At 41.8% G+C, this 22593-nt stretch overlaps 1 long non-coding RNA gene across 1 annotated transcript; it reads right to left on the bottom strand.

Annotated features, from left to right (window-relative positions):
• Nucleotides 1–7456: 7456 nt before the first annotated feature.
• Nucleotides 7457–21641, bottom strand: LOC140196103 (uncharacterized). The gene is made up of 3 exons (XR_011885617.1): nt 21376–21641; nt 17514–17705; nt 7457–7702 (listed from the first exon to the last, which is right to left on the bottom strand). It is a non-coding gene; the product is annotated as an uncharacterized lncRNA (long non-coding RNA).
• Nucleotides 21642–22593: the final 952 nt, after the last annotated feature.

Raw genomic sequence — 22593 nt, 5'->3', positions numbered from 1 at the left:
AGCAGACCAGGCACCATGACCTGGAGAGAGAACCCAACCAGTCTCACACCGACGGGGGAGGTGACCATCACACAACCTGGTTACACTTAGAGTGACCCACAAATACACAAGCAAATAACTGTATAATCCAAGCTAACGTGTAACAATAAATGTAACTGGAACTTCCCACCGTAATCCCACAAAAGCATATTAACACAAGAACAATAAACAGTACTGGTTATTAGAAATGCAGGGGTGGGGCTGTTGACCATGCCCTACCTCAGAACATCACAGTATATATGTTTATTTATAGATTTTTTAAAAATAGTAGTGCAAAAACAGAAATAATAAAAAAGTGAGGTAGTGTTCATGGATTCAATGTCCATTTAGAAATCTGATGGTAGATGGAAAGAAGCTGTTCCTGAATCACTGAGTGTGTGCTTTTAGGCTTCTGTCCCTCTTTCCTGACAGTAACAATGTGAAGAGGACACGTCCTGGGTGATTGGGGTCCTTAATAATAGACACCGCCTTTCGAAGGCACCTCTGCATGAATGTCTTGGAAACAATGGGGGCTAGGACCTATGATGCAGCTGACTAATTTTACAACTTTCTGTAGCTTCTTTTGATCCTGTGCAGTAGTCCCTCCATATTAGATGGTGATGCAGCCTGTCAGAATGCTCTCTATGGTACATTGTAGAAATTTGAGTGTTTTAGGTGACAAGCCAATTCTCCTCAATCTCCTAGTGAAATATAGCATCTGTCTTGCCTTCTCTATAGCTGCATCGATATTTTGGGACCAGGTTATATCCTCAGATATTGACACCCAGGAACTTGAAATTGCTCACAGTTTCCACTTCTGATCGCTCTGAGGTTTGGTTTGTGTTCTCTCTTCGTACTCTTTCTGAAGACCACAATCAGCCCTTTGGTCTTTCTGACGTTGAGTGCCAGATTGTTGCTGCGACACCACTCAACCAGCTGGCACATCTTACTCCTGTGCCCCCTTTCGTCTCCTTCTGAGATTCTGACCACAGTGGTTGTATCATCACCAAACTTCTAGATTGCATTTGAGCTACACGTACCTAGCCACACAGTCATTGGTGTAGTGTAGAGCAGTGGGCTAAGTGCACACCCCTGAGTTGTGCCAGTGTTGAACGTCAGTGAGGAGGGGATGTTGTTCCCAATCTGCACAGATTGTGGTCTTACGGTTAGGAAACTGATGATCCAAGGTACAGACTGCCAAGTTCTGCAGCTTTTTGATCAGAACTATAGGAATGATGGTGTTAAATGCTGAGTTACAGTGGACCTATTGTGGCGATAGGCAAATTGCAGTAAGTCTGGGTCCTTGCTGAGGCAGGAGTTCATTTTAGCCATGACCAACCTCACAAAGCATTTCATCTCCGTAGGTGTGAGTGCTACTGGGTGATAGTCGTTAAGGCTGCTCACGCTGCTCTTCTTGGGCACTGGTATATTTGTTGCCCTTTTGAAGAAGGTGAGATCTTCCAATTACAGCAGTGAGAGATTGAAAAAAAGTCTATTGAATCGGTGGACAAGAATACAGTCTAGTCCACCGCCAACTTGTTGGCGCAAGTTTGCAGAGCCTTACCAGGTACTCCATCAGGGTCTGCCGCTCTGCGAGGGTTCGCTCTCCTGAAAGAGAGCCTGATGTTGGCCAACGAGACAGAGATCACAGGGTCACTGTGCAGCACGAATCCTCACAGCTGTTGTTATTTCTGCCCTTTCAAAGTGGACATAAAAGGCATTGAGCTCGGCTGGTACTGAAGCATCGCTGCCATTCAAGATGTTAAGACAATAAGACCATTAGATATAGAAACAGAAGTAGGCCATTCGGCCCAGAGTCTGCTCCACCATTCAATTATGGGCTGATCCTATTCTTCCAGTCATCCCTACTTCACTGCCTTCTCCCCATACCCTTTGATGCCCTGGCTAATCAAGAATCTATCTATCTCTGCCTTAAAAGCACCCAGTGACTTGGCCTCCACAACTGCTCATGGCAACAAATTCCGCAGATTTACCACCCTCTGACTAAATTAATTTCTCTGCAGCTCAGTTCTAAAGAGACATCCTTCAATCCTGAGGTTGTGCCCTCTTGTCCTGGATTCCCCTACCATGGGAAATAACCTTGCCATATCTAGTCTGTTCAGGATTTTCAACGTTTGGAATGTTTCCCCTCATTCTCCTGACTCCAGGGAAAACAACCCAAGAGCTGCCAGACGTTCCTCATACGGTAATCCTTTCATTCCTGGAGTTACTCTGGTGAATCTTCTCCGAACCCTCTCCAATGTCAGTATATCCTGTCTAAAATAAAGAGCCCAAAACTGCACACAATACTCCAAGGGTGGTCTCATGCGTGCCTTATAGAGCCTCAACATCACATCCAAGCTCTTATATTCTATACCTCTAGAAATGAATGCCAAAATTGCATTCGCCTTCTTCACCACCGACTCAACCTGGAGGTTAACCTTTAGGGTATCCTGCACAAGGACTCCCAAGTCTTTTTGCATCTCTGCATTTTGAATTCTCTCCCCATCTAAATCTGATGTTGGGTTTTGCTTTGTAGGAAGTAATGGCCTGCAAACCCAGACATGCATTTGATGTTGCCTCCAACCTCAGTTGGAATCATATCTTCATCTTGAAATAGCCCTCTGCATGTCATACCCCAGTTTTCTTGTACAGACCTGGGTTGCCTAACTTAATTGCACAGATCTAGCCCTCAGCAGATGACAAACCTCCTGGTTCACCAACTGCTTTTGGTTTAGAAATGCACAGAAAGTTTTCATAGGCACACTCATCCACACAGGTTTTAATGAAGTTGTTAACAACTGCAGCATACTCATCCAGATTCGAGTACAGTTTAGTCCACCAATTCAAATCAGTCCTGTAAGTACTCCTGTGCTTCTCTTGTTCATACCTTCTTGTTCCTCACTACTGGTGCTGCCTGTACTCAGGTAGTAGAAGAACAGCCAGGTGATCAGATTTTCGAGACCCAGTGCAAGTGTGTAATAGCATGGTAAGCTCTCTTGGTGGTGTAACAGTGGTCCAGTGTGTTGGTTCCTTTGGTATTACAAGTGATTTGTTGATGATAATTATTCTGTGACTTTGTCAAGCTGGTCTGGTTACCATCCCCCAAAATGATGGGGAAGACATCAAGGTGTCTCTATTATTATGTATTTCATTGTACTGCTGCCACAAGGACAACAAATTTCACGACATATGCCGATGATATTAAACCTGATTCTGTTTGATGTATGGATGTGGTTTCACATGATGGAAAATTGTAACGTGGATGGTTTGTTGGAGTGGACTTGGTTCCTTAGTGACATAGATGCAATGACAAATTTGTGTTGCATACCCTTTGTACAGATCAGATCTTTACACTTAGTGCATTGAGGTAGAAAAAGGTAAATAACAAATTCCAAATAAGGTGTTATGGTTACTGACAGTGCATAGTGGGTAGACTATAAGGTGCAAGATCATAATGAGGTAGATGGAGGCAGAGAATTGACCTGAATCTATACTAGGCAGGAGTTCCCAACATAGGGTCCATGGACCCCTAGGTTAATGGTAGGATTCCATGGCATTAAAAAAAGTTGTGAACACCTAATACTAGGGGACCGTTAAATAGTGTTACGACAGCAGGGTAGATGCTATCACTTTCAAGCACTCTTCAGCTAATGCTCTATATTCATTGCTTATTTATTATTATAATTTCTTTTTTTTTCTTTTTGTACTTGCAGAGTTTGTCTTTTGCACCCTGTTGGTGTGGTCTCTCACTGATTCTATACTGGTTATTGGATTTACTGAGTATGCCCACAAGAAAACAAATCTCAGGGTTGTATATGGTGGCATACAGAATATGTACTTCAATAATAAATTGAACTTTGTACTCTCAGGCAGCCCCTGTGAGGTGGCAGTTGTCTGTATTTAAAACTTTCAGACAGCCACTCACATCTCCATGGATCTGAACCCAATTTTGTTTCAATTTCTTTGCCGCTATTTCAACTTGATTTGCTTGGTTTTGAAAGCAATAAGCTTTATATATATATATATATATATATATATATATAAATATCCAAGGAGCAGTGCCTCAGAAAGGAGGCGTCCATCATTAAAGATCCCCACCACCCAGGGCAGGCCCTCTTCTCACTGTTATCCTCAGGTAGGAGGTACAGAAACCTGAAGGCACACACTCAGTGATTCAGGAACAGCTTCTTCCCCTCTGCAACCGATTCATAAATGGACAAATGAACACAACCTCACTTTAATTATTTCTATTTTTGCATTATTTTTAATTTAACTATTTAATATACATATATACTTACTGTAATTGATTTACATATTTATTTTTTCTATATCATCATGTATTACATTTTACTGCTGCCACTAAATTAACTGTATTTCATGAGATACAGTACGCTGGTGATATTAAACTTGATTCCAATTTGGACTTTGTCCTACTTTTTCACAAATTTTTATAGATGCACTGTAGAAAGCATTCTTCCAGGGTACATCACAACCTGGTATGGAAGTTGTCCTGTCCAAGACCGGAAGAAGCTGCAGAAGATCGTGAACACGGCGCAGCACATCACACAAACCAATCTTCCGTCCGTGGACTCACTTTACACCGCACGCTGTCGGAGCCGTGCTGCCAGGATAATCAAGGACACGACCCACCCAGCCAACAGACTTTTCATCCCTCTTCCCTCCGGGAGAAGGTTCAGGGGCTTGAAGACTCGTACGGCCAGATTTGGGAACAGCTTCTTTCCAACTGTGATAAGACTGCTGAACGGATCCTGATCCGGATCTGGGCCGTACCCTCCAAATATCCAGACCAGCCTCTCGGTTTTTTTGCACTACCTTAATTCCCATTTTTCTATTTTCTACTTATGATTTATAATTTAAATTTTTAATATTTATTAATTTTAACTAATTTTAGTGTCTTTAATATTTAATATTTGTAATCCAGGGAGTGTGAAGCACAGAATCAAATATCGCTGTGATGATTGTACGGTCTAGTATCAATTGTTTGACGACAATGAAGTATAAAGTAAAGTAAAAGTACTCCCTTTCACAGACATCCTGTAATGAGTTCTCCAGGCCTGCGCGGGGTGCCAGAGAGCAGTAGGCGCCATGGTTTTTAAAGCACATAACTAAATTAATTTTTGTTTAACAACAGTAGTTGCTTGTTTGAGAGTTCTTATCAACACACACAAAATGCTAGAGGAACTCAGCAGGCCAGGCAGCATCTATAGAAAAGAGTTCAGTCAATGGGGGGGTTGGGGTTGGGGAAAAGGAGGAGGGAGGGGAACTGGGGTTGGTGGCAGTGGACGGGAGATCCTCAGAGTTAATAAGGTTGGTGATGGTGCAGGAGACAATGGCCTGGTGCTCCTTAGTGAGGTCCTGTTCAATGAGTGCCTTGTTTCTCTCGAGCGATTTGCTCTTTGTAATGCCATCTCCTGGTGCCTTCTGTTTAAACTTGTTAAGTTTACTTTGATAGGTTCAGGGGTTCCATGTTACTTGTATTATCTAAACAGATGCCTGATTAGCACTAATTGCAGGGTCCTAGTTTTGAGAATGTTACGTCTCACAGTGTCACTCGGCCAAGCCACCGATGCTCTTTCGGAATTATGAATAAAGTTTCATTGCCACTCTATTAGGAGTGCCTTTCCTCTATACTTGGGTTCAGATATTTCCAATGCATATTGTCACACATCCCCTTTCTCTTTACTTCTCCTCCTCTCTGCTACTTAACGCACATCTCTTCACACGTTTCCACTTCTGAAAAAGGGTTCTTGGCTCTAACATTGCCTTCTGCTGACCTCACAGATGCTGCCTGACCTGCTGAAAACTCCTGGCATTTTAAAAAAATTTGATATAATTCTGGCAATACAATGTATTTCAGCCACATCCTGTCCAGAAACGTGTGTTTCTTTGGTAGTCAGTATTTGGTTAATTATTGGCACTCGTGACCTCACAATCTACCTTATTGTGATTTTATTGTTTACCCGCACTGCACTTTTTCTGCAGCTTTATTCTGGATTGTTATGGCTTTTATCTTGTACCATCTATGGGCGGCATGGTAGCGCAGTGGTTAGCACAATGAGATTACAACTCAGGGCGTCAGAGTTCAGAGTTCAATCCTGGCATCCTCAGCATGTCCTCCCCATGGAATTCATGGGGTTTCCTGGGGTCCCCCAGTTCCTTCCCACAGTCCAAGGACGTACTAGTTAGTAAGAGAATTGCTCGTTGTCCTGTGACAAGTCTAGCGTTAGATCAGGGATTGCTGGGCTCTGCAGCTGGAAGGGGCGATTCTGCTTATGTCTCTAAATAAATAAGATTCCTCAATGCACAGTGTAATGACTTTACCCAAACGAACAGTCTGCAAGATGAGCTGTTCCTTGTATCTCACTACACAGGACAGTAATTAACCAAGACCAATTTCAATGTACCATGACACAGTGAAATACGTTGCTTTGCATGACATCATTGCAAATCATTTCAAAACATAAGTACCGCAGAATAGTATGAAGAGTAAAACAGTAACAGGACATAAAACATACTGTTATGTTACAATTCATAAAGTGCAGTGCTGGTAGACATTAAAGTGCAATAGCCTTGAAGTTCAAAGTACATTTATTATCACATATGTCACCATATACTACCCTGAGATTAATTTTCTTACGGACATTCACAGTAGAACAACAAGTGTAATGGTATCAATGAAAAACTACTAACAAAAACTGACAAACAAGCAATGTGCAAAAGACAAACTGTGCAATACAAAATGACTATTATCATCCTGTAGCAGTTTAACACAATCTGATTACTTACACAGGCACTATCAAGTGGCAAACGTCATTCATCAAAATCTTGCTTTAAAATACAAACTCTCAAATGAAATCACTCCTTACTATAAATACGAACCTGATCCAGTTTTAGAGTCAGAACACCAAAAGTTATATTATGAACGATCCGTTATTACAGAGAGGACAATCCATAATAACCACCTGGATATAATAATACAGGATAAACAAGCAAGAACAACTTACTTAATAGATATAGCCATTCCAAACACACACAACTCACAGAAATCAATTAAGTGAAAAACAACAGAAATATGCTGAATTAAAAGAGGAAATTGAAAGACTATGGAACATGAACAGTGTATACATAGTCCCAGTAGTAATATCTACAACTGGTGTCATTTCAAAGGCATTATACAATAGCATTAAACAATTAGGGCTACACAGTAATATCTGTGTAAATCTTCAGAAAGCCACAATACTAAACACCACTGGAATAGTCTGAAAGTCCCTAGCAATTGAGAAATGAGTGTGCTTGGCTATGCTGCACCTCAGCTTGTACCAACTTGAGGTAAGAAATAAATAACAATAAATATAAGTAAACAAATAATACTGAGAACAGGAGTTCTAGAGTCCTTGAAAATGAGTCCATAGGTCATGTTCAGTGATCAGTTCTGAATTGAGGTGTGAAGTTACCTCCACGCTGGTTTAGGAGCCTGATGGTTGAGGGTAATATCTGTTCCTGAAACTGCTGGTGTGGGACCTAAGGCCTCTATATCACCTTCCTGTTGGCAACAGCGAGAAGAGAGCACGGCGTGGATGGCCAGGATCGTCGATGATGGACGCTGCTTTCTTGTGGCAGTGCTCTTCAAACTGGGTAGATAGTGATGATTGTGGGATCACTGTGTGGAGGAGAGCAGCGTGAACAAGTATTGAGCACTTAATTCAGTATCGTTTACAGAGTATATATCTCAATCTTTCATTTTCCTTGAGGGATGTTAGTATTGCTGACAAGTTCAGTGCCCATTGTTCAGAATGACATTAATGATGACAGCAATTAAAGCAGGGATTTTCTGAGTCTCTCTGGTCCCAGGAGTAATATTTCCAACAACCAACAAAAAGCATTGGAATGGAAAATCCTCGAGTAAGCTGGCAATATCTGTCAGTCAGGGTAGAAATCTGTTCAAGTAATCATGCATCATTTATGCAGAAAGCTGATGGTGAGATGTGATGAGATTATCAATGTCCCTTGCCAGCATAATAAAACAAGTCTATGTGAAAGACAAGGCTCAGTGATGTGAAAATAAAGAAAAGATGTGGTAAGAACTTTGATACCTCAATATAATTTGGAACCAATTATATACATTCTGTGCCCACTTTATTAGGTACCTCCTCTACATAATAAAGTGGCCACTGAGTGTTATGTTCATGGTCATCTTTTGCTGTAGCCCATCCACTCCAAGATCCCAATTGTTGGGCATTCAGAGATGCTCTTCTCCACACCACTGATGTACACGTTCAAAGGATTCAAAATGCATTTATTATCAAAGTATGTATGCATGCAGTGTACAACCCTGAGATTCGACTTCACACAGTCAGAAATGAAACGAAGAAACACCATGGAACCCATTCAAAGAAAAACATCAAACCTCACCCCCACGCACAGAAGGGAAACAATTTGCATAAATTGCAACAAGAACATCAACCTCCCCTCCACGCACAAAAAAAAACAAATCACACAAATGACAACAAGAACATCCATCCCCCCACGTGTGCAGAAAACAAATCGGGTAAACGACAACACAAACCCCAACACTCTCATGGGCCAAAACCAAACTGCATAAACAGCAACAAGAACATCAACCCCGCCAACATGCAAAAAAAAAATGGTGCGAACAGCAACAAGAAAGAATGAGCAAAAACACAACATCGAGGAGTCTATATTCAGTTCAGCTCAGTGTTCAGTGTCTGCAGGCCATCCCGATTCAAAGTCGTCCAGAATAGAAACAGAGAAAGGTGTGACTAGGAACTATAGTCCAACTCACAAACTGCAGACCCAGAGGCACCACCCTCCGACTGTATTGAAGGAGGGAGAAACCATTTGAACGCAGGGACTTTCCCACGGGAGCAGTGAGCCAGAAGGAGAGTGAGACCATCACACACAGACACCTTCTTCCGGCAGCAGCGAGTAAGAGGCTGTTGGATGGCGCTGAACACTCGGTACGATGACTAGACCTTCCTCAACACTTTAGTCGGAAAGATCGCCAAGAAATGGAGTTGATCACGGGCATGCACTGCATTTCTAAACTTTCTGGCCCTGAGGCCATTTGTCTCCCAGAACTCACTTGGAGACAGCAAAGTGCCAGGTCACTCAATCAGCCCAAAACACACCAAACTGTAGATCAAAGGCTCCAACAGTACAGAACCACATTTAAAAGAAAAAAAGAATTGAAAGAAACAGTTTTTTGGACTGTCTGGAAGATGTCACCCTGTGGTAACATTGTTTGCTGCACCATCTGTTCAGCTTGAAACAGTCTGGCCATTTTCATCTGACCCCTATCATTAACTAGGTGTTCTCACCCACAGAATTGCCACTCACAGGATTTTTTTGTTTTTTGCAGCATTCTCTGTAAACTATAGACTGTTGTGCGTTAACATCCCAGGAGATCAGCAGTTTCTGAGATACTGAAATCAGCTCAGCTGGCACCAAAAATCATTCCATGGTCAAAGCCACTTAAATCACATTTCTGATGTTTGACCTGAACAAAACTGAACCTTCTGACCATGTCTGCATGCTTTTATGTATTGAGTTGCTGCCACATGATTGGCTGATTAGATATTGGCGTTAATGATCAGGTATACCAAATAAAGTGGCCACAGAGTATGCTGCACTGTGCAAAAATCTGAGGCACTTACATTTAGCTAGGATGCCTAAGACTTCTGCACAGTATGTTGTCAACATGGAGCAGAGAGCGAGTTTGTGAATCTGGTGGGAGCAAAGGATTTTGGGAATGGTGAGGGTGGAGTGCCACAGGAAGGTGTGGGACAGGTGGCAGAGAAGGAGTGCCAGAGGAGGGGGTGGGTGAGAGTGCAGACACATCCAGCCCTGAGACACCTGGCAAGGTCATTTCATTCAAAACAATTGGTTTATTGATCATTACAGAAAGTCTCTCTGGTACTTCCCACTCCCTCCCCTCTCCCTTCCCCCTTTTCCCAGCCACGATTCCCTTCTCCCTATCCTCTTCTCACTCTCAGGCGACAATAGAGACCCATATCAGAATTAGGTTTATCATCACTCACGTATGTCATGAAATTTGTTGTTTTTTGGTGGCAGTAGTACAGTGCAATACATAAAATTATTATAGTACTGTGCAAAAGTCTTTGGTGCTCTAGCTATATATATGTGCCCAAAGCTTCTGCACAGTACAGCATGTTAGTCTATTTCCAAAGTTTCCCTTCAGTTCCCTTAAACATTTCACCATTCAGCCTTAACCCATGATTCTAGTTCTAGTCTCACCAAATCCTAGTGGGAAAAGTCTGCTTGCATTTACCCTACCTATACCCCTCATAATTTTATATACCTCTTTGAAATTTCTCCTGATTTTTCTATGCTCCAGGGAATAAACTCCTAACCTATTTGACCTCTCCTTTTAACTTGGGTACTCAATTCCTGGCAACATCCTTGTAAATTTTCTCTCACTTTTTCAATCTTATTGATATCATTCCTGTAATTTGGTGAACATGTTACTGCTGCATTGTAATGACTGGAATTACTGGTACTGCTGTTGAACTAATGTTTTATAAAAACAACACACATCAAAGTCGCTGGTGAACGCAGCAGGCCAGGCAGCATCTCTAGGAAGAGGTACAGTCTACGTTACAGGCCGAGACCCTTCGTCAGGACTAACTGAAGGAAGAGTTAGTAAGAGATTAGTAAGAGTAAGAGATCTCTTACTAACTCTTCCTTCAGTTAGTCCTGACGAAGGGTCTCGGCCTGAAACGTCGACTGTACCTCTTCCTACAGATGCTGCCTGGCCTGCTGTGTTCACCAGCAACTTTGATGTGTGTTGCTTGAATTTCCAGCATCTGCAGAATTCCTGTTGTTAATGTTTTATAAAGTTCTACCATAACCTTCATACTCTTGCATTCTGTGCCCTGGGAAACGATAGCAAATATCCCAGATGACTTTTTGAACCATCTTGTCTACTTATGTCTCGTCTGTCACAGTTCAACATGGAGAGGTAGCCATTGTTTGCATGATGCCAGGTAAGCCCTTATTTGTGGAGCTTTTTGGAGCATCCACCACCTGGTCACTTTGCTGTCCGTGATCTGAGACAGACAGTGGCTGTTGGTGTGATCAAGTCTGTTACTAAGAAAGAAATTTTTTCAAAAGCCACCAAGGCCAAAGTATTAAACAAGAAGTGAATGTTACCATTGGCCAGCAGGATTGACCAAAATGTCAGTCTCATGGTTACACTAAATGAAACCTACTGAATATTAAAAGACCGAGATGGAGTGGACGTAGAGAGGACGTTTCCAATAGTGAGGGTGTCTAGGACCAGAGAGCACAGCCTCAGAATCGAGGGAACAGAGATGAGGAGGAATTTCTTTAACCAGAGGATGGTGAATCGGTGGAATTCATTGCCACAGACAGCTGTGGAGGCATAGTGTTGGTTATATTTAAGCGTTAAAGTTTGGTAGGTTCTTGATTATTAAGGGCATCAAAAGTCACAAGGAGAAGGCAGGAGAATGGGGTTGAGAGGGGTGATAAATCAGCCACAATGGAATGGCAAAGCAGACTCGATGGGACGAATGGTCTAATTATTTTTCTATATCTTATAGTCTTATGCTTACAAACAGGATGCTGGAGAAACTCAGGGGTCAGGCAGCATCTGAGGAGGAAAATGGACAGTCAACTTTCTGGCTCGACACTGGTCACCTAGACTGAAAGACAAGGGGGAGAACTCAGTGTGAATGAAGGTGAAGGATAGGGATGGAAATAGAGCTAGTAAATGATAGGTGGATCCATACAAGGAGGGATGATAGGCAGATGGGTCCAGAGAAGATTCATGAGAATGATCCTGGGAATGAAAGGGTTAAAGTACGAGGAGCAATTGATGTCTCTGAGCCTGTACCCAATACAGTTCAGAAGAATGAGGGGATGACCTCATTAAAACCAATTGAATATTGAAAGGCCCAGAAGGAGCAGCCATGGAGGATGTTTGCTGTAGTTGGGGAAGTCTCAGACCAGAGCAGGGTTTCCAACCTGTGGTCCACAGACCCCTCAGTTAATTGTAAGGTTCTGTAGCATAAAAAAAATATTTGGGAACCCCTGGACTGGAGGGTGTCCACTTAGAACAGATGAGGAGGAATTTCTTTAGCTACAGGGCAGTGAATTTGTGGAATTCTTTTCCATAGGTGACTGTGGAGGCCAAGTCATTGGGTACATTTAAAGCAGAGTTTGATAGGTTCTTGATTAGACAGAGCTTGAGATGTTACAGGGAGAAGGCTGGAACATAGGGTTGGGAGGAATTATGGAATTGGTAGTACAGACTCGATAGACCAAATGCTCCAATCTGCTTCTCTGTCTTATGATCATAAATGTGAAAAAAAATTGACCTCATTGTATGTCAAGCTCAGGAAGGCTCACTAATTGGCTTTCTGTTGTTTTGGGGAAATTCTGTCCTTACTTAATCTGGCAAAGCAGGTGTGAAAAAATAGAAAGATTAACAAATCTTGCACTGGCAACCAGTCTCACTTATCACAAGCTAACAACCAGAACAGAGTAGTTAGTTTACACTGCAAAAAGCAAAAAAAATTATAATTGATGTGCTTTATGCTATGAACATTTATAGTCTCATCCTTTTAAATCTTCTAAGAGTATATTTGGCTACGTACTGGTTTGCATATTAAGTATTCAGGTAGGCTGTAACGTCCATGGTTGACCCTGAACAGTGAAGGTCCTCATACTGTAGTATGAAGCTTTGCCAATTACACATCTCCAAGTATGGTTATCTTCAGAACCCAAAATGCTTCAGAATCCAATTAATCTCAAGAGATTCTCAGATCACACCACTTTCTGCCATTTTATTCCTAGAGTTTAGGATTTTGGCTTTATAGAACAGCAAGGTCCAGCATCTTTCAGAGCTGGGAAAGAGTCAAAAACTGGGAAATAAGAGTGAAACAGCAACTGAGGTTCTTGAATCTTCAATCTTCTCCACTATCTAAACCTTAGATTAGGTAGTGAAGAAGATGAGTTTTTTTTTTATCATGTACAGTATATCAAAACATACAGTGAAATACTGTATGTCATTTGCATGAAAGATCAACACATCCAGGTGCATGCTGGGAGCAGCCCACAAATGCAGTCACATACTTAGGCACTCACGTAGGAATCCCACCATGTTTGGAAAAACAACAAAGAACACAGCAAAACAACAGCAGCAAAACAAGCCCTGTTCCTCTCTCCCACCCACACACATAGACAGTCCTCTAACTCCAGGACAAACCATCTAGGACCTCCAGCAGACGTGAACTCAGACACTGGGCTTCCACAGTAGAGTAGAAGAGCTTCACAGACTTGGGACTCTGACTTTGGCACTTCTAGTTCAAACATCTGTCTTTGATCCTCAGAAGTTGCCAAGCCATAGGTGACTCTTATTTGTCATGAATCACAGACAACATAGTACATAGGACAGTGCCCTTGCACCAACGATGTCTGTGCCAGCCAGTTCAATTCAAAATTCATCCCATCTGTCTGCACATGGTCTAAATCATTTCATTCCCTGCCTGTTCATATGTCTGTCTAAGTACCCCTTAAATATAGCTATTGTATCTACTCAAAGCCCTTCCCCCACCATATTGCCCCAAATCTTTCCTCCTTTCACTTTAAAACTTAAGGAAAAATAGTTCTTCTCTGGAAAAGGATTACACCACCATAGCATTCTTGTAGATAAGAAAAATGCTGCAAAATAAATTGTTCTGAAGATGCTTTAAGCTGCCCCATTCAGAGCATTAGATCGGACTGTTCTGTCTTACCTATGGAGCCTGTGAATGGTTGAAAGGCAGTTCTTGTGATCAAGCCATGCACTAAAGGTAATTAATAAAGATTAGCTTTATCTATCACATGTACATTGAAACATACAGTGAAATACATCGTTTGCATCAAATCAAAATGAGAGGATTGTGCTGGGAAAGGGTCGATACGATTCTTGAGACAACATAGTATGTCACAGCTCACTAACCCTAACCTATACGTCTTTGGAACCTGACAGAACACGGAGGTAAACCCACATATTCACAGAGAGGATGTATAAATTCCTCGCAGACAGTGGCAGCTCTCATTTTACGGCTAGCGCTGTAAAGCATTGCGATAATCTATACAACCATGCCCCACATAAATTTAAGGCTGATCCATTCTACATGGTTATTTAGCTTGTATCAGTATCTGGATCTTCACAAGCTTGATCCTGGAAATGAAAGGCCTTATGTCCTGGGCTTGTATGCAGTGAAGTTTAGAAGAATGAGGGGGGGATCTCAATTAAACCTACTGAATAATGAAAGCTATGGACGTGGAGAGGATGTTTCCATTAGTAGAAGAATCTAGGGTCCAAGGGCACGGCCTCAGAATAAAGGGACGAGAAATGATGCGGAATTCCTTCAGTCAGAATCTGTGAAATCCATGGCCACAGAGGGCTGTGGAGGTCAAGTCATTGGGCGCATTAGAGGCAGAGATTGATTGTTTCTTGATTGATGGCAGGAGGGGTGGGGATTTAGGTTTACATGAAGAGGCAGAGTGTGGAGTAGAATGAAGATCAGTCACGACTGAATGCTAGAGCAGACTCACTGGCCAATTGGCCTAATTCTGCTCATACATCATTTGTTCTTACAGTCTTGTACTCTCAGTGGCCACCTTATTTGGTACACCTATACAGCTGCACATTAACATAAATAACTAATCATCCAATCGCTTGGCAGCAACTCAATGCATAAAAGCATGGTCAATAGGTTCTGTTGTTCAGACCAAACACCAAAATAGGGAAGAAATGTGAGTTAAGTGACTCTGACCACGGAATGATTGTTGATGCCAGATTGGGTGGTTTGAGTATCTCAAACTGCCGATATCCTGGGATTTTCAAACACGAGTCTTTTTGACTTTACTGAGTATGGTACAACAAGCAAAAAAAAAAGCATCTTGTGAGTGGCAGTTCTGTGGGCAAAAAAATCTTGTTAAAGCCAGAGGTCAGAGTAAAGTCAAGCTAACTGGCAGGTGAAAGTAAGTCAAGTAACCATGTGTTACAACAGTGATGTGTAAAGGAGTATCTCTGAATGCACAACACATTGAACCTTGAAGTGGATGGGGTACAGCAATGGATCATGAACATACACTCAGTAGCCACTTGATTAGTTATTGGAAGTACCTAACAAAGTGGCCACCAAGTGTCATACTGGAATATTCTTGGCATACACAATCCCACCGTAATAGTAGAACTACTCTAACTGCAAAGCACAACAAGCCTCAGTAATGAATTCTGTAGGAGTTTTCCTTCATTTGAATGAACACAAGCCACTGCATCTGTTTCCAATTTTATACTTTTGTTGGGCATAACAAATGGTTCATTTAACAGGAACTTCTAAAATTTCCCTTATAAATACTCACATTCGGTTTGTTTGTTTTTATGTGAAGTCCTCTTTCCACTCCATCCATACAGCACTTGAGTGATCAATTTGTCAGTGAGCATGTACAGTGCCTATAAAAAGTATTCACCCCCCCTTAGAAATTTTAATATTTTATTGTTTTACAACATTGAATCACAATGGAACTAATTTGGCTTTTTTGATGCTGATCAACAGAAAGAGACTCTTTTGTGTCAAAGTGAAAACAAATTTCTACAAATTGGTCTAAATTTATTACAATTATTAAACAAAATAAATGTGCATAATTACTCACCCCCTTCAAGTCAGTATTTAGTAGATGTATCTTTGGCAGCAAATACAGCCTTGAGTCTGTGTGGATAGGTCTCTATCAGCTTTGCACATCTGGACACTGCAATTTTCCCCCCATTCTTCTTTACAAAACTGCTCAAACTCTGTCAGATTACATGGGGATTATGAATGAACAGCCCTTTTCAAGTCCAGCTGCAAATTCCTAACTCCAATTTGGCCACTCCAGGAGATTAACTTTGTTGTTTTTAAGTCATTCCTGTGTAGCTTTGGCTTTATGCTTGGGGTCATTGTCTTGCTGGAAAACAAATCTTCTCCCGAGTCTCAGTTTTCTTGTGGACTGCATAAAGTTTTCCTCCAGGATTTCCTGTATTTTGCTGTATTCGTTTTACCCTCTATCTTTATAAATCAGCTACAGTGAAGCATCCCCACCTCACGATGCAGCCCCCACCATGCTTCACAGTCGGGATGATGTGTTTTTGATGATGTGCAGTGTTTTGCTTGCACCAAACATAGTGTTTTGTCTGATGGCCAAAAAGCTCAATGTTGGTTTCATCAGACTATAGAACCTTCTTCCAGCTGACTCCACATGCCTTCTGGCAAACTCCAGCCAAGATTTCATTTGTTTTTTTTCAACAGTGGCTTTCTCTTTGCCACTCTCCCATAAAGCAAAAACCAGTGAAGCAACTGGGCAACAGTTGTTGTATGCGCTGTCTCTCCCAAATCAGCTGCTGAAGCTTGTAACTCATCCAGACTTTGTAACTCGCAATTTTTGAGGATGGCCTGCATCAGGCAGATTTACAGCTGTGCTTTTTTTTTTTCAATTTCTTGATGATTGACTTAACCATACTCCAAGGAACTTAGAAATTTTCTTGTATCCATCTCCTGACTTGTGCTTTTCAATAACCTTTTTGCAGAGTTGCTTAGAGTGTTATTTTGTCTTCATGGTGTAGTTTTTGCCAGGATACTGACTCACATGCAGTTGAACTTTCCGGATACAGTTTTTACTACAAATTTTTACTGCAATTAATTGAAACACCTTGACTGCACACAGGTGATCTTCATTTACTAATTATGTGACTTCTAAAACCAATCGGCTGTACCACTGATGATTTGGTGTGTCATATTAAAGGGGGGGGGGGGTGAATACTTATGCAATCAATTATTTTATGTTTCACATTTGTAATTAATTTAGATCACTTTGTAGAGATTTGTTTTCACTTTGACATGAGAGAGTCTTTCTGCTGATCAGTGTTAAAAAAGATGAATAAAATCCACTGTGATGCAATGTTGTAAAATAATAAACATGAAAACTTCCTGGGGGGGTGAATACTTTATAAAGGCACTGTAAGTATGTCAATTCTCATACATATGTAGTATTTGCCCCTCCCAAATATAAACTATTAATGCATTGTGGTGAAATGTTTTCAATATGTGTTTCTCATTTCATATTTTCATCAGACATTTAAGTCATAGAATAGAGTCACAAAACGCTAGAGAACACAAACAGGTCCTTTGGCCTATCTAGTTTAACCATTAATCTGCCTAGTCCCATCAATCGCCTCCAGTAAAATAGTCCTTCACACCCGTCTCAGCCACTTGCTCAACAAAAAAATACTTTGTCACTATTTCTGGGTCCAGGTCATTTCTCAATACAGTATTCCAAAGTATGTTGGCATTTTAAAATAAAACAGAAATGTTTAATGTAAAATTCCCTACGTGACCCTTTCGGGCAGCACGGTAGTGTAATGCTATTACAGCACAAGTGACCTGGGTTCAGTTCATGCTGCTGTCTTTGAAGGGTTTGTATGTTCTCCCGGTGACCACATGGATTTCCTCAGGGTGCTGTGGTTTCCTCCCACATTCCACAGGCGTACTGGTTGGTAGGTTAATTGGTCACGTGAGTGTAATTGGACGGCACAGACTTGATGGGCCGAAAGGGCTTATTATCATTCTGTATCTCTAAATAAAATGAGAAAATAAAAAATATCATGAGTTAGCTGAAATTACGCTCGTATAGGATCCCAGTTCTTATTTTCCTGACATCTATGGGGAGGTGTGATTAACATTTATTAGTGCAGTGCTATGATAGTTCTCATTTCAGATTCTCTGAATATAAATGGCTAAACATTTTAATTGTGATTCCCATTCCCATTCTGGCATGTCGGTTCATGGCCGCCTCTCATGCCAAGATGAGGCCCCCTCAAGGTGAAGGAGCAACGCCTCATATTCCACCTAAGAGCACCAATCTGATGTCATGAATATCAATGTCTTCTTCAGATAAAAAGAATCCCCACCCCATCTCTCTTGCTCTATTCCCCACTCTGCCCTCTTACCTCCTCTCACCTGCCTATCACCTCCCCCTCGGTGTCCTCCTCCTTCCCTTTCTCATACTGTCCACTTCCCTCTCCTGTCAGATTCCTTCCTCTCCAGCCCTTTATCTTTCCCACCCACCTGGCTTCACCTATCACCAACTAGCTATTGTCATTCCCTTCCCCCCACCTTCTTATTCTGGCACCTTCCCCTTCTTTTCCAATCCTGAAGAAGAGTCTCAGTCCAAAATGTTGACTGTTTATTGACTCCCATGGATGTCGCCTGACCTGCTGAGTTCCTTCTGCATTTTATGTATGTTGATCTGGTTTTACTCAGTTACAGCCCACCAATTGTCAGAGGGTGGGGCAGAATTTCCTGTCTCGGAGTGCGTGTTGAAGCTTTGGATAATTCAATTCAAGTGTCTCTTTGGGGGACACTGAACAGGAGCATGTCCTTCAGCACAGAATGATGTACCGAACTAATTTACCTGCCTAACTGAACTAATCCCTTTTGCCTACAGAGTGCCCATATCCCTCCATTCTCTGCACGTTTACATGCCTATCGAAGAGTTTTCTTAACTATCATATCAACCTCCACCCCCTGCCAACTTGGCAGTGCATTCCAGGCCCCCACTGTCCTATGTGTGGGAAACTTGCTCCACACCTCTCCTGTGAACTTGCCCCACTCAGCTTAATCGAAGGTCTGGGCCCAAAATATCGACTGTTTACTCATCTCCATAGACGCTGCCTGACTTGCTGATCTCCCCCAGCATTTTGTGTGTGTTTTGCTTTGGATTTCCAGCATCTGCAGACTTTCTCATCTTTATAAGAGGTGTGTGCTTGCACTATCTTTACTGCAGAATGTTCTCTGTAATTAATGAGCAAGTGTTGGAAACAACAAATTGATAATCACCAAGTAATTTATTTTTGCTGATGTTAATGTACAGTGGCATACAAAATTTCTGTTACTGTGAATAGTTAAGTGAGTAGAAGATGAACTGATCTCCAAAAGTCATAAAGTTAAAGATGAAACATTCTTTTCAACATTTTAAGCAAGATTAGTGTATTATTTTTGTTTTGTACAATTTTAGAGTGAAAAAAGGGAAAGGAGCACCTTGCAAAAGTTTGGGCACCTCAAGAGATTCGAGCTCTCAGATAACTTTTACCAAGGTCTCAGACCTTAATTAGCTTGTTAGGGCTATGGCTTGTTCAGTCATCATTAGGAAAGGGCAGGTGATGCAAATTTCAAAGCTTTATAAATTCCCTTGTCCCAACAATCAACAGCCATGGGCTCCTCTAAGCAGCTGCCTAGCACTCTGAAAATTAAAATAAATGGTGCCCACAAAGCAGGAGAAGGCTATAAGAAGATAGCAAATCATTTTCAGGTAGCTGTTTCCTCAGTTTGTAATGTAATTAAGAAATGGCAGTTAACAGGAACGGTGGAGGTCAAGTTGAGGTCTGGAAGGCCAAGAAAACTTTCCAAGAGAACTGCTCGTAGGATTGCTAGAAAGGCAAATCAAAACCACCATTTGACTGTAAAAGACCTTCAGGAGGATTTAGCAGACTCTGGAGTGTTGGTGCTCTGTTCTACTGTGCAGTGACACTTGCACAAATATGACCTTCATGGGAGAGTCATCAGAAGAAAACCTTTCCTGTGTCCTCACCACAAAATTCAGCATCAGAAGTTTGCAAAGGAACATTTAAACAAGCCTGACGCATTTTGGAAACAAGTCCTGTGGACTGATGAAGTTAAAATAGAACTTTTTGGCTGCAATGAGCAAAGGTATGTTTGGAGAAAAAAGGGTGCAGAATTTCATGAAAAGAACACCTCTCCAACTGTTAAGCAGGGGGGTGGATTGATCATGCTTTGGGCTTGTGTTGCAGCCAGCGGCACAGGGAACATTTCACTGGTAGAGGGAAGAATGAATTTAATTAAATACCAGTAGATTCTGGAAGCAAACATCACACAGTCTGTAAAAAAGCAGAAGTTGAAAAGAGGATGGCTTTTACAACCGGATAATGAACCTAAACACACACCTCAAATTCCATAATGGACTACCTCAAGAGGTGCAAGCTGAAGGTTTTGCCATGGCCCTCACAGTCCCCTGACCTAAACATCATCGAAAATCTGTGGATAGACCTCGAAAGAACAGTGCATGCAACATGGCCCAAGAATCTCACAGAACTAGAAGCCTTTTGCAAGAAAGAATGGGCAAAAATCCCCCAAACAAGAATTGAAAGACTCTTAGCTGGCTACAGAAAGCATTTACAAGCAGTGATACTAGCCAAAGGGGGTGTTACTAAATACTGCCATGCTGGGTGCCCAAACTTTTGCTTGGGGCCCTTTTCCTTTTTTGTTATTTTGAAACTGTAAAAGATGGAAATAAAAAAAGTAATCTTGCTTAAAATATTAAAGAAATGTACCATCTTCAACTTTATGCCTTTTGGAAATCAGTTCAACTTTTACTCGCTTAGCTATTCACAGTAACAGATCTTTTGACCAGGGTGCCCAAACTTTTGCATGCCACTATAATAGCTTTATTGCCATTTTCTTGGACTTTAATATGAATGTGCCTTCACTATGTTGCTACAATGTATTTAACCTCATTAGTCAAATGAAGTCTGGCAAATAGCAAATTAGTAATAACCTGGCGATTGTTTTAGTGGTGTGGATTGGGAATGTTATCCAGGCTTGGGAGGAATTCCTCCTTTCTTAAAATAACTGTCTCTTTGGCAGTAACACACACACAATGCTGGAGGAACTCAGCAGGTCAGGCAGCATCTATTGAAAGGAATAAACATTTGATATTTTCTGATGAGGCTCTCCATCAGGACCTTTCATGAGAAGTCCTGATGTAGGGTCTTGGCCCACAACATTGACTTATTTTTCCTTTCCATAGATGCTGCCTGACCTGCTGAGTTCCTCCAGCTGTGTGTGTGTGTGTGTGTGTGTGTGTGTGTGTGTGTGTGTGTGAGTTAGTTAGTTATTTGGGATTTCCAGCATCTGCAGAATCTCTTCTGCTTGTGCCTTTGGAATATATATATTTACCTGTTCAGTTCAACATTTCAGCTGCAGATATTAAATCAGTACAGCTTTAAAAGTTCCCTGCTAATATACCCCACTTTTTCCTGAATTATCCTCTTGCTCTCTTGTGTTTATAACGTAAGGACATGAGAGATAGCAGAATTGGACAGTACAGTGGATTAGCTGGTGGAGTCACTGATCTAATGACCCAATTTTAACGCTGACCTAAGGCACTCTGTGTAGAGTTTACAGGTTCTCCTTATGACTGCGCAGGCAGCATGTTAGCATAGCATACCTTCTCCCATGACAATGTGGTTTCCTCTGGGTGCTCCAGTTTCCTCCCATATTCCAAAGAAGTACAAGGTTAGTAGGATAATTGGACACGTGTGTAATTGGGGTGGCGTGGGCTCATCGAAAATGTCTATTACCATGCTCTTTCTCCAAAGGAGGTGTAAGGCGCTCCTTCCCTCCGCTAGCCTGCAGGTCACCCTTGGGCAAGGTGTAGCACCTGCTTAGCCCTCGATCAGGGTCATGTAAAGCCATGGGAGCAGGTGGTGGATGGTCGTTTGAGCAGCCGGTGAATAACACAAGTCCTGGTTATGCAACCACTGACGGCAGACAATCTCTGAAGAGTGTTGATAATGTCTGGGGTCACCTGTCTTGTGAAGACACTGCCCAGAAGAAAGCAATGGCTACCACTTCTGTAGAAAAAATTGCCAAGAACAGTCATGGAAAGACCATGATCACCAAAGTCATAGGACATGACACATAACGAGTGAATGATTCTCTAAATAAAAAACATAAAAATAAAAAAAATCAATTAGTTTTGCTTTCATCCCACAACCCCAAGTCATGTTGACATGGTACATCAATAAACCACTGTAAATTGTCCCTGGTATGTAGGTGAGTGATGGAGTCCTGCAGGAGATCGTAGCACTGTGGAGAGAATATGATGTGATTCGGGTAAACCCGGTCTGATGGTCAGTCCAGGCTAAATGGACTGTTGGATTAGGGTGTGAGATTGTTATTTTTTTTGTAGTTTAACTTTTCTGCACTAGCTTGTATTTTTATATTAGATTAGATTATGAGGACACGCAGTCCTCTTTTATTGTCATTTAATAATGCATGCGTTAAGAAATGATACAATGCTTCTCCAGAATGATATCACAGAAACACATGACAAACCGACTGAAAAACTGACAAAAACCACATAATTATAACATATAGTTACAACAGTGCAAGCAATACCGCAATTTGATAGAAGAACAGATAGAAGAAGCACGGTAAAAAGTCTCAAAGTCTCTCAAAAGTCCCATCATCTCATGCAGACGGTGAACATCCAGCACCGCAAACTTGCTGATGCAGCATCCCAGAAGCATCCGACCACAGTCCGACTCTGAGTCCGTCCGAGCCTCCGATCAGCTCTCCGACACTGAGCACCGAGCACCATCTCTGCCGAGCGCTTCGACCCCGGCCCCAGCAACAGGCAATAGGCAAAGCCGAGGATCTGGGA

Source organism: Mobula birostris, chromosome 4, assembly GCF_030028105.1.
Source record: "Mobula birostris isolate sMobBir1 chromosome 4, sMobBir1.hap1, whole genome shotgun sequence".
Taxonomy (NCBI): Eukaryota; Metazoa; Chordata; class Chondrichthyes; order Myliobatiformes; family Myliobatidae; genus Mobula; species Mobula birostris.
The sequence above is the reverse complement of the archived record's forward strand: the minus strand, read 5'-3'. Positions and strand labels throughout refer to the sequence as shown.